The sequence below is a fragment of the Calidris pugnax genome, unplaced genomic scaffold (assembly GCF_001431845.1).
Source record: "Calidris pugnax isolate Ruff unplaced genomic scaffold, ASM143184v1 scaffold56, whole genome shotgun sequence".
NCBI classification, from domain to species: Eukaryota; Metazoa; Chordata; class Aves; order Charadriiformes; family Scolopacidae; genus Calidris; species Calidris pugnax.
Window position 1 is genome coordinate 9187086 of NW_015090839.1, and position 17740 is coordinate 9204825.

General features: G+C 37.9%; 1 protein-coding gene across 5 annotated transcripts in view; it reads right to left on the reverse strand.

The window, feature by feature from the left end:
• The window catches only part of AKAP6 (A-kinase anchoring protein 6), a 279987-nt gene extending 263531 nt beyond the window's left edge, over nt 1–16456 (reverse strand). For all 5 annotated transcript variants that reach the window (XM_014941817.1, XM_014941815.1, XM_014941816.1 and 2 more), the window contains exon 1: nt 16336–16456. The gene's annotated coding sequence lies outside the window, so the exon portion shown is untranslated. The remainder of the gene's footprint in view (nt 1–16335) is intronic.
• Nucleotides 16457–17740: the final 1284 nt, after the last annotated feature.

Here is a 17740-nt window from a genome sequence, read left to right on the forward strand (position 1 = left end):
TTACACAGTTTCCGCTACTTTTAGGTTGTTAGTATCTCATCATCCTTTAACCTCTGAACTTGTCACAATTTTTCAGTCTTTTCAGCACTGATCAGAAATTTCTTATGGAGATCTGACAATATTACTGGAATTGCAAATTCTTCTCCCTCATTCTTTAAAATCTATTTGCAAATTTTTAACTGTAAGTATACATGGAAATGAGACTGTTCAAAAAACAACTCCAAAATCTTATATTAGCTTTGTACCTACGTTTCTCAGAATAAAGTAGAGGTTTTATAACCATTCAAAACATCTTTTAGAATCAGTTTCTAAAAAGTTTTAAGATTTTGAAACAAGGAAAAGCTCTACAACAAAATATTCATTTTTTCATTTTCCTATTACATTTATCAACATTTTTATGATGCTTTACAATGCAATCATTCCTAGTGATTTTGCATAAACATGTGAAAGTATGCCAGCATTTTAATTTATGTCTTCAACTGCTGTTTTAAAGATGTAGTTTTACTATGCTTGGATTTATTAAGCAGATCATAATTCAGTATTGTGATCTAATAGTTCAGGGAAACAAATTCTTAATAAAGGATGCAAAGTCAGCATTGATTAAACTGAGGTCTGTGCCAGAATGAGGTAGCTATTATTTTCAGAAAGTAACACAACTATTTGTATTAATAGTTTGGTGCTTTGCAGAGGCAGGTACCCTATTCTTTATATTTACTATTTCAGATACTGCAAAGTCAGTAGAAATACTTCTCCCTCCCCTCTAGTTCTTTGTTTTAAAATCACAGCATATATCTTTAAAAAAGATTTTTCTGTGTGGACTGATGCTGAAGTAAATACAGGACAGATCTATTGTTTCATGATCTAGACCGATACACTGATAATTATTTATAGTAAAGATATAAAGGTCCTACAGAAGCATGGATTTTAATTACATTCTTATCTGTTTACTTAAGTTTTGGTTTATTAATCTATAACAAAGCATTGATGTATACACAAAGTTAATGGTAGAGAAAACAGATGCAATAAAGGCTTCATTAGTTAATTGACTGAGCACCTCTATAAGATTTAATGGAATATCCATCCTTGTCAAAGGTTTCATGTAACATTTCTGACTGCAAAACACCTGTCTAAACAAAAAAGAGGACATCTACATGTGAATTAAGAAGACTAGGCACTGAACACAACCAAGCTTTCAACACTATTTGAGCTTGTGAGCCGAATCATTTTAACCATTTCACATCTACCTTTAATATTATATTAAGATGCAATATAAAGCTGGGTAACACTGGACACAAGTATAAATTGGGGGAGGAGTGGCTGGAGAGCAGCCCTGCAGAAAGGGATCTGGGGGTGTGGGGTGGCAGCAGGCTCAATCAAGCCAGCAGCGTACCCTGGTAGACAAGAGGGAAAAATGCATCCTGAGGCACATCAAACACAGCACGACCAGCCGAGCAAGAGAGGGGATGATTCCATTGTATTTAGCGTTGGTGCAGCCTCCCTTTGAATACTGTGTGCAATTCTGGGCCCCACAATTTAAGATGGATGTGAAGGTACTTGAACACGTCCAGAGGAAGGCAACAAAGGTGGTGAAAGAGCTGGAAGGCGTGTCCTATGCGGAGCGGCTAAGGACTTTGGGCTTGTCTAGTTTGGAGAAAGGGAGGATGAGGGATGACCTCATTGCTCTCTACAGCTTCCTGGGGAGGGGAAGGGAAGGAGGTGCTGATCTCTTCTCCATGGTATCCAGTGACAGGACACATGGAAATGGTTCAACGCTGTGCCAGGGGACATTGAGACCAGGCATTAGGATGCATTTCTTTACCAAGAGGGTGGTCAATCATTGCAACAGGCTTCCTAGAGAGGTGGTCAATGCCCCAAGCCTGTCAGTGTTTAAGAGGCATTTGGACAATGCACTTAACATGCTCTAACTTTCGGTCAGTCTGAAGTGTTCAGGCAATTGGACTAGATGATTATTGTATGTCCCTTCCAACTGATTCTCTATTAAACATCAACAAGAAGAAAGGCTGATAAATTAACTTTTGTTATTTTTGATATTTTAGGGAGCAGAAAGTTCATTTTTTTGGGATCTCTGCAAGTCAATAATGTCTTCTTTTTAGACAAAAACTGTTCATATCTTAAAGACTACAGCTGGTATTTCAGAAAGTTCATTCCTTATTTAGCAGCACTCTACATCATACCATTTCCTTCTTTTCACCCAGAAAATAGGTTTAGTTCATGGTTTCAATATGGTTCTCTGCTAACCTCTATAACACAGAGGGAGATAATATCTTTCTGGGTGGCAATGATACACAAGTTAAGGTATTCCTGATTACAGGTGGCTTCATCAATTTATTTTGTCAATGACTGGCTTCAGAGGTTCCCCAAAATCATTGAGAACTGTGGTGGAACTATTATTGCCTTTTTTTTGGACATATAACTATGTATTAAGGACTTGCTCGTTAATTGCAAGCTTATTGCCAAGAGGGTACGTATATAGGCCTAAAAAGCTTTGTAATGGGATATGCAGCATTTCACTATTAAGCTGTTCATCCACATCTGGTCTAGCTTAGCAGTGACCTAAAATCATTACCGTATGAAGGCTCCTTCCTAAGTTATGCAAAATGAACCTATTTAGTCCAGTTTTTAAACTGAGGAAATATCCACATCACAAAAGACCCATTAAAACATCCTGCAGAGTCTCCAAGGATTTAAAAAATGAGCTTGCTTAGCCGAAGTTAAATTTATTATTATGTTCTTAAATAGCTGCTGATTCATTTTCTGCATGCTGTAACCATACTGAATAATACCATTAGATATATTGCATTGGATATTGTACTTTAAACTTCTCGGACTTATCCCCAATAGGACTAGAAATAGTGCATCATACCCGTTAGCTGGCCACAGAGGAGTTTGCAATGTTCCTGTTATTTTGACAGGAGCTGAATGGGAGTAGGGGCCTGTGGAGTCTTTAAGCAGCAGTTAACTTCTGGCCTGCTTATATCAGCTGTTACCTCATTCTCCCTCGGCTTGTTACAGCCCACAGCAAACCCATTCAGCCTGAGGCAACCCAGTTTCTCCCCTCTTTTTCTTGAGGTAGCTCTTACCAAACTCTTTCTTCTTGCTCTGTGTCCCTTCTCTAATGCTTTCTCCAGGCTCTCATGCAGTCGACACCGCTCGTGCTGTTCCGGGCTGCCTCTCTGTGTCTCCTTGTGCAGCAGGGTGCCCTCCTACCACAAGCACACCCTGGGCACATTCTTTTCTTCCTCTCAAGGCCCTTCCCTGGCTGCCCAAGCATCCTAAAGGGTTACTATTGACTCCCACATATTTGTAACAACAAGAATCACTTCTTTTAAAAAACATATATACATATATATGATCTGCCAATAAGTGATGGAGGGAGCACCTAATAGTGCTGTTATAGGTCATGCAAGAGCTCATGTCACAAATCTTTAATATCCTCCCACATTTCCTTGTACATTCCCCGTTGCAGGCCTGCTCTCAGACTCACACAGTAAGACAGTATACATTTTGGGGTGGGAAGGAGATACTCTGAACTTTTGTGTGCATCTGTGCGTGACTTCACACACGAAGTCACTCTTTCTGACAGTATTAACAACAACAATCACCACAGAAATATAACACTAATACCAAAACAAATCACAGTACAGCTTGTTTTCAGGATCTACAAAAACAACTGGCATCTACTGTACCTACTGTTAATTTCACCAAAATCGGGTTGAATTAGATCAGCAGATGGAATTATGGATATCATAAATAATTCCTGTAAATTCATGTGTTAAGTTAGCCATCGTGCTTTAGTTCAAAGACATCACTATGTGAAACTTTGTTTCCTGTACAACAAGAATCTTTTATTCTCAGATTCACTATTGGGAATTTTTCCTATTGTAAATAAGGGCAAAACAAAACCAACAAAACTCTAAGACAATCAAGCAGTCTAGCCCAGACCACATAAAAAAAAAAAAAAAAAAAAAATCAATGAATTTTTAAATCTTAATTTCAGGCCATAGATCTCTTACTTGGCCATTTAGAAAACAAAGCCACACATCTTTAAAGCTCTTGATCCATTCCTGAAAAATCTGGCTTCTTTACCCTCTTTAAATTATATTTCAAAAATTAGAGTCAGGATAAACCACTTCAAATTTGGTAAGATTTTTTTTTATCACCTCTCAAGAAGGCAAAATATTCACTTTAGCTTCTGGAAAAATGAATTTTAAACCCACCTGCATAACGTTACTGTGCTCAGATCTTAATCACTTTTCCAGCACACAAAAAATACTTTAGCACTCCACAATATAGTAACAGCAACATGAACTTCATGGACAATACCAATAACATTTTTATTATTTGGCAGGAAACTGAAGAACAAGATTATTCCCAAATCTTTACAGTCAAACAACCCTTTTTCAAATCTTTGAAGCTCAAATGAGGCGCACACATTTCAAATGGTTTTGCTGCTTCCAAGAATTCTGCTTGGCTTCATTCAATTTACCACATGACACTTTCCTTGGGGAAATCACAGAACCAGGGGGGAAAAAAACCAAACAAACAACAAAACAACAAAAAACACCCAAACACAAAACCAAAACCCACATGACATGGGAAGATACTGGGCCTGAAGCTTATTAATGATTCCAATAAGCCTTGAATAAGACCCACAGATTTATATTTCCATTATAAGCGAAACATAAGTAGTCAGCAGGAGCAGAGTGAGACCTGCACCAAGAACTAGCCACCTCCTGAGGCAAGTTTTAGCGGCATGCCTCTAATAGGTGCAGCAGAAAAATGATTGTGAAAGGAAAAAAGCACTAAGGTAGCTTCAAGACTAACCTTGGGCTGACATTTCTGGGCAGCTCCAAGACATAATTTATAAGCATGCAATATCATCACAGGTAATAAGTAGACCAAACCCCGCTCACTGCTGCTGTGCTGCAGACCCTGCTCCTCCCAGCCTCTGCACTGCTCTCAAGGGAACTCTGACAGTCATCCTCTTCATCATTGCCACAGGAATTATCTCACTGCAAAGCCTGGGAGCCACTAAAGTACCATTATGCCTTTTTAGCTCCCTCACTCAACCCTCAGAAGCTCACATTTTATTTGTGTGGGGTGTTAATCCAGTTTTCCCTGCTGTGTTTCAATAAGTCCTAGATTTTTTTCTTGTAGTCAAAATTAATGTCACTGGTGCACATACTTGAGGAGTTGGTCAAGTGAGTGCTTAGGTATCAGTCTCCTTTCCCACCCTCATACATCTACTCCTCTAATCTCTTTAGTCTTAAAGAACAGATTTTTCCTCCCCTTAAAAGGTAGTAATTTTATTGCATTACCACCCAAAAAGTGTAATACTGTATGATTGATAACAATGAGGAAATGTTATTGGACTTTTTTCTACTCTCAGTACCACAGAGTTGCCAATAGATTATAAATTTTATATCAGATGGCTGGTAATCTCACCTACATCTACATCTTTACCAGTCTTCTAAAGGGTCACTGAACAGATGTTTTTTTTTGTTATTGAAGTATTGCCTGTTTCATCCCATTTGAATCTTTGATTCTGTGATGTCCTAGAAGACATTTTTAAAGCGCTGCAAATGTAGCAAATTATGTCTGATAGTATACTAACTCCAAATTTTTTTAATTCCAAACAATGCAACTGTTCACAGACATTTAGTTTGCAAAAATAATCATGTTGCAATAGCATATTCCTGAGTATTCTAGTACTCTGTGTGAAGCTCTTTTAAGATTACTTGAAACAATTGTCAGAAGGAAATTTGAACCATTTCCAATATACACATTCTACATTTCATTTAATTATTCATTCTCTAGTCTTTGTCGAACACAGGCAATTGCATTTCCATTTTAGCAAATAATATAAACTCATTTATGAAGTTAGATTTAAAATATGTTTAATTAAAGCTGAAATGCTTGTTTGGAATTTGTCTGATCATAGAACTGCATAGATCAACAGAAAAGATCTGTTTGGCTTTTTAATCAAGAGTACATTACAGCGTGAAGTTAAAGTTGTAGATGTAAAGATGTCTGCTTTTGGTCTTAAGAAGAAAGCTAAATTTTGCTTATGGCACAGCATGGCACAGCTAGCAGCTATGAACCATCAATAAGATGAGGAGGGCCTAAACAGAGTCATATGGCACAGGTCATGCTTTCCTCACTTTCAGTAAAACGCTTTGGAAGTCTGGAATAAAGCAGTGTGCATCCTTGCCCAGGAGATAACCACCCCTAAGTATTCAATACATCAAGCGTTTTTACTCAAAAAAGGATTTGATCTACCAAAATGATTCTTTTCTTGGCTCCCTGCAGGGAGAAGTGAAACACTGGACTTCTTTCCACTAGCTGTCAGGATATGTTATTTTCCTGGTCAAGGATCTGCAAGTATCCAACACTAATCAGCCTAAGATAGGCTAATTATAATCCCTAAGGCAGCCTTCTCCAGTCTAGGAAAATATTGCTTTAAAAAAAAAAAAAAACTTAAAAATCTGAGCCCTGCCAAACTGGCAGTTTTCCTGGCTCCAAATGCTATCAAATTTCACTTTCAGAACATATAGTTTTCAGGTCAGATGTAGAGGGGGGAAATAGCATTTCAAAGACTGAAGGTTTATTGAGGTTCTCTACAACCTCTGCTTTCCCTGTGGTTCTCCCATACCAATGAAAGCACCAGACAAATCAAAGAATGTTTCTCAGAACCTTATTTTATCTTCATACATTTGATTCGGTCATTGCTGTCCAGAGTCTGAATTTATTAAGGATTAGCTAAAACCTTCAAGTACTAGTCAGTTTATAAGAATAACTAAAAAAACCAACCGTAGTACTCCATCAACAATTAAAACCCAGTAAGAATACAGAGAAACACACAATTCAATTTATAAGCCATTCACAAAAGTTCAAGAAAATATGCTGTTGGAATTCAAATATGTCTAATACTAATTTTAGGTGCCAAGTTTAACATACTAGCTTGTTTAATTTACTTATTATATACATCCTTAGATATATATTATTTTTTTAACAATTCAAAAGATGAATATGGGAATCAAAGCTACATGCCAGTGTATAGATCTAAGGAAGACTAAACTGAAGTGGATTCTACATTATATTTGGAGTCAGTAAAAAATAGAGGCTAATCACAGGGGCTACTTTTACTCTTGATCTCTCTTAAGGTGCCTTTCTTGCTGTGCTCCTCTTCCCTGAGCTATTGACACATTAATTGGAAATACACATCTTTAGCTCACTTCACACTTACAGCTATTCTAGTTTCTATAAATAAATATTTATTAGACTGGAAAAAGTGGTATCTCCAGAACCCAAGGGTATGCCTAATTCAGAACAGATGTTAGTCCTGTGTATCTTGCATCTCATTTTAATGCATATCCATCAGTCAATAGCTGTTTTGGATTGTTTGCTCTCTGAACAAAACCTATGCAAAAAAAATAACATGAAGATCAACAGTATGTGTTTTAATGAATCAGCAATAACCGAGAAATGGAATTTTGTAGAATATTCTTATCAAGCTTTAATTGTTGAAAGGAGCCTGTGAAGATCATGGAAAAACATGGTGGGTTCCCCTTCTTTCCCGAAACTGAAGAATTTTTTAGCAGATGAATGGCATGCACATATTGCCTCAAGCTCTACAGACTAGGTATTGCTGTTTCTCAGCAATGGAAATCAATATGGAAATCACTTAGACTCAACCAGTTGAAATATATCTGCCTGGTCTTTTTGAATTTAATTGGAGAACTAAGATTATATTTTCAATTAAGCAGGCTCAACAATTTGGCATACGCTACTTACAAATGCAATTTTTGTGTTGCCAAAACCTGTAAATTTTCCATACATTTAGTAAGTCTTCTACTGTGCAATCCTTTATCCCAGGACAAAAATCCCAAAAGCTGGATCCATTCCTTTAGATGTTTACATTTTATTTTCAGCACCCACATCCGTCTTTTATTCAGCAATGTTCTGTTACACCATTCTGTCCGATTTCTGCAATAGTCCTGCCTGTGTGTGTAAAGTTACACCTGATAGTAGTGTCTCCTAGCATTTGCATAGAATGCTTTACAGAGGGGAGTCAGTATCACAGTGTCCGCTGCACAGGTGATGAACAAGAGGCACAGGTTCCGAGATAATGGGCAAGGGGCACAGTTAGTATCAGAACCAGAAGCAGTTTCCAGGTCTCCTTGATCCAAGCATCACAGGCCACTGCTTACAGCTACCATTCTTCTAGCTTACACCTCTCTGACCAGTTTTTATTCTATATAAACTTACATTAAAATTTAAACCCAGGAAGTCCTCATACTAGTTTTGGTACATTTTCATGACAAGCACAGGAGGGAGAACACCTAAGATCTTTACCTCAAAAAAAATATTAATCCAGTACTAGCGTCCTACCTAAATCCCCATTCAGGCCCTCAGCATGCTAACAAACATTTCTCCATATTGCCCAATGAGAAGAGGGAACAACAGAGATTTGTGGGGGATTTCTCCCTCTTGAGGAAAGTGACTTTACAAGTTATAACAAAGAAAAGGGATCCCACAGGTGGGATGAGAAAGTGAAACTGAATTTCCAACCCAATTCAAAATTACATAATGAAGTTGAACAAAAAGAATAATTAAGAATTTTTCTGTGTAATTCACAGAAATACAAAATCAAGCCTCTGCATTTATTTAAAGGTTTACTTTAGAAAGCAATTGCATTTCTAACAGGTGCCAAGCACTTGGAGGGTTAAAATTATTTTCTTCTGAAAGAGCAATCATTGTTGCCAGTACACTATCTGTTTCTACATCATGCACAGAGCATATTTGAACTCCACCTTTGCCAGATACAAGAAATCAAAAAATCCCTTATTATTTTCCAATGTATCTGTGCATAACAGCATCAAAAACTAAATGGGGGAGTTACTGCTAATGACCTAGTAAAATACTGGGGTGAAGTTTGGAGAAGGAACAAGACTAGATGACAGATTAAGGATCTGTCATATATAACCCGCATATTTTAATAGCTGACCCTTAAAATGGCAACTTACATATCTGCTGCGTCACTGCCTTAGCAACACAGACTAGCTGTGCTAAAATCTGACAGATAACAGCCTTTTCCAGCTGAAGATGAGGGTTTAGGGTGGGTTTTTGTGGCAATCAAAATCTGATTTACTATTCTAACAAAATATGGTATGTTTTAGGAGACTAGCAGTGCAGCTTGAAGCACAGAAAGTATACATGCTTGCTAGTACAAAAGTGTCTTGGCCAGGGAATTAGCCTCTTCAGCAGGAAAAGCTGCTTCTAAACATGATCTAACACACTTGAAAACTGTCAGCAGCCCAGAGTAGCTGCATGCAACAGCTTTGAAATATGTCCTTATTTGAAAACATTCTCAATAGACCCTAGTTATTCTGTCAATAGCACTCAGCTCTGAAGTGCAGTTTTTCATGACATGTATTGAGAGAAATCTTTCATTACTTTTGTCACTGTTAACTAGTATTTTATTTGAGTTCTTTAAGGCTTGTCTTGCAATATCAACACAAAAACAATGTTACACACCCTTCAGACTTGACAGTATCTGGCTCTTTTTTTGGTTTGGTACGAGTTCCATCAGTCTTTATCAAATAAATACCTGTAAAAAAATCTTATGTTTATTGAAAGGGCAAAAATGCACTACAAGTCACCTGTTCAACATTATTTCTTGGTGGGCTCAGTTACAAGCATCTAAGATTGTACTTAAGATTGTAGTGTAAACCAAGCATTTATCCTTACTTTCCAATTTCCTACCTAATGAGCCTAATATTTCAGAGGGCAGGTGTGTTGTTTTCATATTTTTTTTTAATCTGTTTTGCAGAAATATTTTTATATCAGCTCCCTTGGCAGTGAATACTCTGTCACAGCAATCTGTCAAACAAAGGACAAGCACTTATTTAGCCAATAGAGGAAACACTGGTTTAAAACAAACCTGCTTTTTTAACAACAATAAGCAGCACACAGAAATCTTTTCTTTTCTGTTGCCAACTAAGCATATAAAGGTCCAGCTTCCAGCAACTCAGGTATGGATTTTCATTATTTGTATGATTTTAAACAGTACAGTTGAGGTTTGTCTAAGATCCATTACCAACCAGATCCTCCTGTTCTGAAAGACTAGAATGTTCCCAAGCTCATTGTACTAATTTGCAGCCTAATTTAGTGTAGATAAGAATAATTTTTTGCCTTAAAGCCTTTGAAATTTCATGGGTCTCCACTACGGGATCAGTTTTATCCTGTACAATGAATAACAACAAAAAGAACCAACCTCAGAAAACAAGCACAAAAAGGAAAGTACAAAGACAGATTAAAGATCACATTCTTTCTGGGGTACCATATGAGCAATAAGAAAAATAGCATCTTCTTTCACGTCTGCCAAAGGTTTTCCAAGAAACTTGGGCTTGTTACTTATCCCTCATGAGAGATATTTAGGAAAAGTGAAGAAAAAAGTTTCTCAGCTGAATTTAAACTGCAGATTAATACAATCTAGTCAGGAAAGACTTCACCATTTCTCAGGTATTCATACAGTCCTTAGCACTGTAAGGGTCCTAACCAAACTTTGGTAGAGATATCTCAATTGCTTTGGTATTTTAAAACATAATAATTCATGTGAAGTCTTGCAAGTTTTCTGTATGTAACTTTTCACAAACCACTTTTTAGAAAATGTCCAGAGGAAATGCAATTTTTTTTCCAAGTGATTTAAATAAGAAAAGAATAACAACTTAGTAGAAGAGCGCAATTTCAGGCATCGCATTCAGAACACAAAGCTGGAAGGAGCAAGTAAAACACAGAGGACATCAACACATGATAGAATTGAGCAGGAACTGAAAAGAGGACATGCAAGTCTAACTGCGCAAGGAGGAGTTACAGAGATTAGGTGGAATGCATTTTAAAACTGAAGTTTTAAAGAAGACTCAACTACAAGCTTTTAATCCAGAGAGAAAAAGCTGCCAAAAATGACACAGCAAAAAAAAAAAAACCCAAACAAAAAAAATCCCAGAAAACCAAAAGACTTGTTTTATATTCAGATACAGGCCTCCTTTACTTTATCCACACACCAAGCTGGTAAAAAAAAAATACTATTCTTTGTCAGCTCATGAAGCAACTTCACTTCTGCATCCTAATCCTGAAACTACGACAAAATTGAGTTTACAAGACAATCAGTACAGGCCAACTCTTGAAAGAAACAAAAAATATGCAGAAGTAATAGATACACAGACTGAAAACAGAACTAATTATTGCAGTTGGGTGCTACCTCACCTAAAAACTAGGACTTCTTTCAGTACAACCTAATGCTAACAAAGGCCATCTTTTTAAGTGTGTCAGCTCCCACAAGACACTGTACCATGCCACGGGGCCTAGGAAATTTATTCCTTAGAGCTATTTCCGCATAGAAATCACTATCACTTGAAAGATCTCTTTGCCAAAGACAGCGAGCGCATTTTAGCTATATGCTTAGTATACTTGCTATGAGAAAGTAATTTGACTTGGTGCACCAGCAGGACTTGGAGTCAGGCGTTTCTGTGTCCTCACTCAGGCTCACAGAGGCCTGATGGCTCCTCGGAGGGTCCTGTGGATCCTCTTGCATGGTGCTTTTCAGCTGCCTCACCCTGCAAAACAGTTACTCATCCGGAGAGCTGATCACTTGCCCTGGGTGCTCTTAACAGTACCAGCAGCCACTTAGCTGGCAAAAGTAAGAAAGCGTCATCACAATTCACAGTGGTCATCCTCCACCCTTAAGTCTGAGACCAATACTCCCCACAAGACACAGTGTTTATCCCCCGGGCTAGAGAACACTTCACTTACAAGCCATCTCCACTTCCAGGTGCCTCAGAGGACATTCATTCAGCAGTTGAGAGAAAGTCCCTCCTTGCCTGGCACTGGGATTGAATACTGGACAAGAAGCAGGAGGCGACAGCGTTTTGGCCAAGGCTGCCAGAGCAAGCCTGTATCTGACACGTGCCATGAGAATTGAGAGTTCACGCAGAGCAGAGAGCATTCCTGGCTTTAAACATCTTGTCTGAAAGTGCCAGACATTGTAAACTGCACAGAGCTGAATTTTTTGACCTTGGAGGGGTGAAAAGCTGAGTCAGCCTTGCTGGGATTCAAAGTACCCAAGAGTCTAGATATTTGAAACCTGTAGTTCAACCACAAAACAGGAAGGGAAAAGCTATCTGGATTGTATTTTGCTTTTTCCCTAACCCTTCTCTTCATGAAGCAAAGTTTTTCTGAAGGCATTTTAAAAATAAGAAACCTTTTGCTTCAAGAGAACACATTCTGATACTTTTAAGAGTGATTTTTGTGATGAGCTTTCTGACATTATATATATGTAACATGACTATTCAGGTAGTTAAAACTACTATGACCATAGCAAACAGTTAAGGGGCTTATATTATGCAATTTTAGGTTAGATTTGATGTATGTGAAGTGGGGTTAGGTGCTTTTCTTTTTAAATCAATAGAAAAGCATAGATACAAAACTCAATATGAGAAAGAAAACGCTCCATGGGCCTTTGTACAAGAGAACTTATTAAACAGCATACGTGCCTCTCGGTACACAAGGAACAGCCTTTAAGCACTGACAAAACAGAAAATGTTTATAGCAAAAACTTGTTCAGGTTAGGAAAGTAGCTGAGGTCTCTCTCTTCCCCTATGCCAAAGCTGAGAAGCCCGGGATGGCACCCACCTTTTCAGTAGAGTGCCAGATCATGACAGTGATATCAGATGCAGTAGTCCATCCATTTCCACTTCCATCCACTGTACATCCTGCTCCCTCACCACACAGAGCAGCAATCTAGATGACTCCTTGCTCTCCATCCAGCTTACCTCTTCCTTTGCTCCTTTCCTTCGTGTGGCAGGAAAGACCCAGCCTGGCCCATATGACTCATGATAGGGGTAATATATACAAATCTGCTTTAATAAGTGACTGTTTTCATCAAAAGGGCAAAGAAAAGGGCACCTTTTCCCCCCTCCAGTCCATAGAAATGTTAGTATTCAGACAGAAATTAGTTGCAAGATGATTCCTTGGAGTCATCTTTGCATTCATGCATTATTAATTTTATCCCATTTTTTTCATGACACAGCAGTGACTTTTACAGAAGGGTGCAAGTAAATTAAGGCGTGACGTTGGATTTTTTTTAAATTATTTTTAATTCCTCAATTATTTTGAAGGCAATATTTCATCAGCATTTTGGAAATGCCACCAGTTCCAATCAATGCCTGAGCACTTCTGATAAAGAAGACTCCTTTGACTTGACTTTCCAGGGATGAGCTCCTGGACACAGACCTGCCTAGGCGTGGCAGGGACAGGACACTCACCCACCAGCGTTCTACTGCAGTATGACCTACAGAAAAGAAAGTCTAGAGTGCTGGGTTCCCTCAATTCCTCTTTAGAGAAGAAAGAAAGCTTCCTTCCATTGAGAACACGCTCTGATCCCCTCTAAGTAGGCTTTGCATTTTACAAAAAAATCCACAAAGTGTTAAAAATGTACCAACCTCCATTGCTCGAGTCAGATTTTGTCATCAAGCCCTACAGCTGTTTTGGGAGGAACCAAGCTTCTATTTCTCTCCTCGTTCAGTACTAAGCTATGTAGGAACTATTTAACTGATGACATAATAAAATCCTTTACAACAAAGTTAAAATTAAACAGTAACATCCATTTGGTTTATTAGTATGCACCCATTTCCAGCTACACGAGTATGAAACTGCATATACAGAAGAACTCTAGCCTCCAGATTAAGTGTCCAAATTCAGCTACTTCGGGGAAGAATACATGTATTTACAAAATGTATTGCCTTCAGTAATGATGAGTAAAACCAGCTGTGGAACAAAACTGAAAGCAACACTGTTTTCCTGCTGTTGAATGCTGTCTCACTCATAATTGTACCAATTATGAATCTGCCTCAACAGCAAGCAAAATTGTATTACATCTGTACAGTTTCTACATTCGGTCATGCTCTGACTCAGGCAATCAGGCTTGCTCTTCACAGTGAAACCCTCTTCATCACTCCATACTCTCCCATATCCTCATATACAGACCTCAGTGAAACACTTGGGCCCATACAAAAATGAACAGGAAGTGTCCTACAGTCAAGGCATTCAGCTGGAGTCAGAACTAGCTGAGATATTCACCAAGAAACAAGTAGTGTCATCACAGCTGCATTATTAGCCGGTGCTTATCAGGGCAAACAGCGCTGTAAGAAGTGCATGGAACAGAGAGTAACACGAACTTTTAAAAAATAACGTTTAAAAAACAACATGATTTGCATTCTTATCATTAGAAAAAAAATTTTGAAAAATCTGCACTGGAGGCTTCATAGCAAGTCATCTCTCCATTAATAATTTCAAAAGTTCTTCTTTCTCCCCCAATACATTACCCCTCATTTTTAACGCTAGTCTGACAAATTCTAGCAACAATCAAATCACTTGCAAATTCTAACAAAATACAGTACTGTTATTAATCAAGGCATAATATGTCAACCAAGCATGTCTTATGTCCACTCCTTATTAACTGTTCCTTGATGTTCCCTAAAGTCGCAAGGTAAATGCATTGCTCACCAGCTCTCTTCACATCTCTGACACTAGACAGACATCAGCTGTCCCGCCCTCCCTCCTATCCTCTTGCTAACTCATACCTTCCGAGTTTGCCTGATGAGAGCACAGCAAGCACAAGAGAGCACTACTTTCATACTGTAAAATGCATCACAAATAAATAAAGCATCATTTTCACGTTCATTTACAGTCATCTGCTTTGTGTTTTGCAGTAGGGGAAAAACCCAACAAATATACACAGACCATGATGAAAAAGGCATATATGATGCAATACAGACTAATTAAGATATAGGAGCTCCATTCCAGCTTGCGCTAGACAAGACCATCACACCCATCCCTATGAAGGCCAGTCAGATCTCATTACATTTACTACACCATACTTCATGAAGGGACTAAAAAATCACAATAAATGTAGACCCCTACAAGATTAGTGGTTGCTATTTTTTCTTGCTGCACTTTTGAAATATAAACTACACAGGGAGAACAGAGCCAGAGACCACTCCCTAATTCCTAGTGGACATATTGATCAATTAAAATGACATGTGTCTGGTCTTTTCTTTCCTTCTAATAGCAAGCAGCTGAAAGACTGAATCATTTAAACATGCAAAACCAAACAATTAATGTTGTTGTGTGCTATCCAGCAAGATTAACTTGAAGTTAAACAAAATTAGCCCAGCCTCCAGAAGCAAGACCTTAATACAAAATAAACAAATATGGGACACTGTAAAGAATTGCTAAATATTATAGACATGATTTTAACCAGCTTACTAAATATAAAATATATGTATTTTTTCCCATTATAGAAGTGGAAGCCTTTATAATTATTCCTATTATTATTTTACTCATGGCAAACCCCTCAGAATGCCTGAATCTTTGGCTACACCTTTTACTGCAGTTGCAGCAGGAAAAAAAAAAAAAAAAAAAAAAAAAGTTTTTTTCCCGTTGTGTGCAATCATTTCAGTACAACACCACAATTAAAATGCTCTGTGGGAAGTACCTTTTCCAGGTGCAGCAAGAAAAAAAAAAAAAAAAAAAAGAAAGCTTGTTTTCCTTCCAGTAAAAGATAGATCTAAAATTCACTAAATTCATATTAACATTAAAAAATGTATTGAAAGTCAAACAGTAGAAAAGCTAAAAGCTACTGTACTTTCAAAATATCTGGTTATTGTTTGAGAATAATATCAATGTATTGCTTTTTAAAGAATACCAACAGAAATAGGACAGTACTCAACCATGTTTAAAATCAATACTGTTCCAGTTGCTTGTTCAGCACCGGTTTGCAAAGTATTTTCTGTACTATCATGTTATGGAAGGCCAATGAAAGTAAATAGGCAATATTCACGCTACTGAAATAAAATAGGTTAAAAGCTACACATAATAGGAATTTTTAAATAAAGAGACAGGAAAAGGAACAAGCTATGTTTATGGCATTAAAATTGAAAACAGCTATTCTTTCCCTTTAAGCAAATCAGACTGTAGCAACTTTAATTGGATTGTAGAATTTAAATATATTCTCTTTAAATCTTCAGGGTATTATCACAAATGCAAAGACAAGTCTAAACATTCAGACTGAATGCATTTTCTGTAGGCCTTTGTCTTAGCCTGTCTGCCTGAAAAATAATATTTAGGCATGCAGCATCTTTCTTCAAAATGATTTTCACAAGGCAAAACCCACACATTCTTATATTAGGAAAACCTCATAAAACAGGAAAAAATAATGGTGGAATTAAGAACAACACAACATTTTGCACTTACCATGTCCTGTTCAAATCATCCTCTTTTGATGTTTACGGCACATCTGTAAGGTGCAATACTAGGAGGTGCCTTGTGTGACCTGCTGCATGATGCTGTGACATCAGTTCAGATGATGCAGCTCATTATGGGAAAGACTGCTGTTGCCATGGCAACCGAGATGTGATACGAATCCTTACTGCATTTCCAGGGGAGCCCGAGACAATACGGAAGCTCTTTAAAGAAACAGACAAAATGCAAACAGGCTTTTAAAGTACTGTGCCGTAGATTTTGGAGCCCATGTTCAAGTACGTGCCTTTTATTAAGGAACATTTTAGACAAATTATTCCTGCATGGTGATACAGAATTGAGATGTGTGAGCTATCAGTGATTTTTATATTTAAAACTTAATATTGCATGTGTGAATTTATGAACAAATTTTTAAGTCAAATTTGTAATGTAAGGGAACCTTACTTAAATTAAACCGTCAGTAGTATGATTTTAACAATAGGGCTGTAAAGACAATAGTTATTGAACAGTATTTTAAGAAATAGCTATTTTCACCCTGCCCCACCCAGCTCCTACATCCAATCTGTCATTTACAAGAAAAATCGTGTTGCTAGGCAAAAACACTTGATACTTCAAAATGAGCAGATTTCACACTGTTGAATGAATGACAATGAGTTTTTTTAAAAAAAAAAAAAAAAAAAAAAAAAAAGGAAGGACTTTACATTCACAAGAGGGTAAAGAAGTTTCTAGCCAACCAAGTAAAAAAAAAAAAAAATCTCCTTATCATTTTTCAACTGTAGGGCAACCTGCACTACCATCTGCATGCTGAGTAGCCTGGCTTTCATCTGCCCATCAGGCAGACGGATGAGCAAGGACTTTGAAAGCTGTGGGTAAGCTGCGTGCCTAGTGGGTCACACTGCTGCTATCCTCCACCTCCCAGGTAGAGTGGGGAGCCCAGCAAAGGGGATGGTCTCTCCATGTAACCTACCTGAAGGGCTGGGATTGGAGGCTGAGCCTGTAGATGTTACCTTTCGCACCAGGAGCCTGCTCACATCCTCTGTTCACAGTAGTGATGGGAGAAGCAGAGGCTATGTGAAGTACTAAAAGGAGCTGTCTGGAAATTAAAATTCACAACCAAAGAAGAACCAGCACATTTTTGGCCACTCGCCAGTTCTATTTGGATGAGAAAAGTTTCTGGCAAAAACTGCTTTTCCTAGCCATGAAAATCCCTTTCTACATGGTAGAAAAAAAACCCCCCAAAGTACAAAGAGGCTGAACCCTGTACACTTGATATGCTGAAGCCCAGAGCAAAACAAAAGGCCACCTTGAACCAAGCACCCTCAGCATCCTGAAGATGTCCAATAAATATGGATGCCACTGTCTGAAGCCCTTCATTCCATTAAACTTCAGCCTCTAAGTA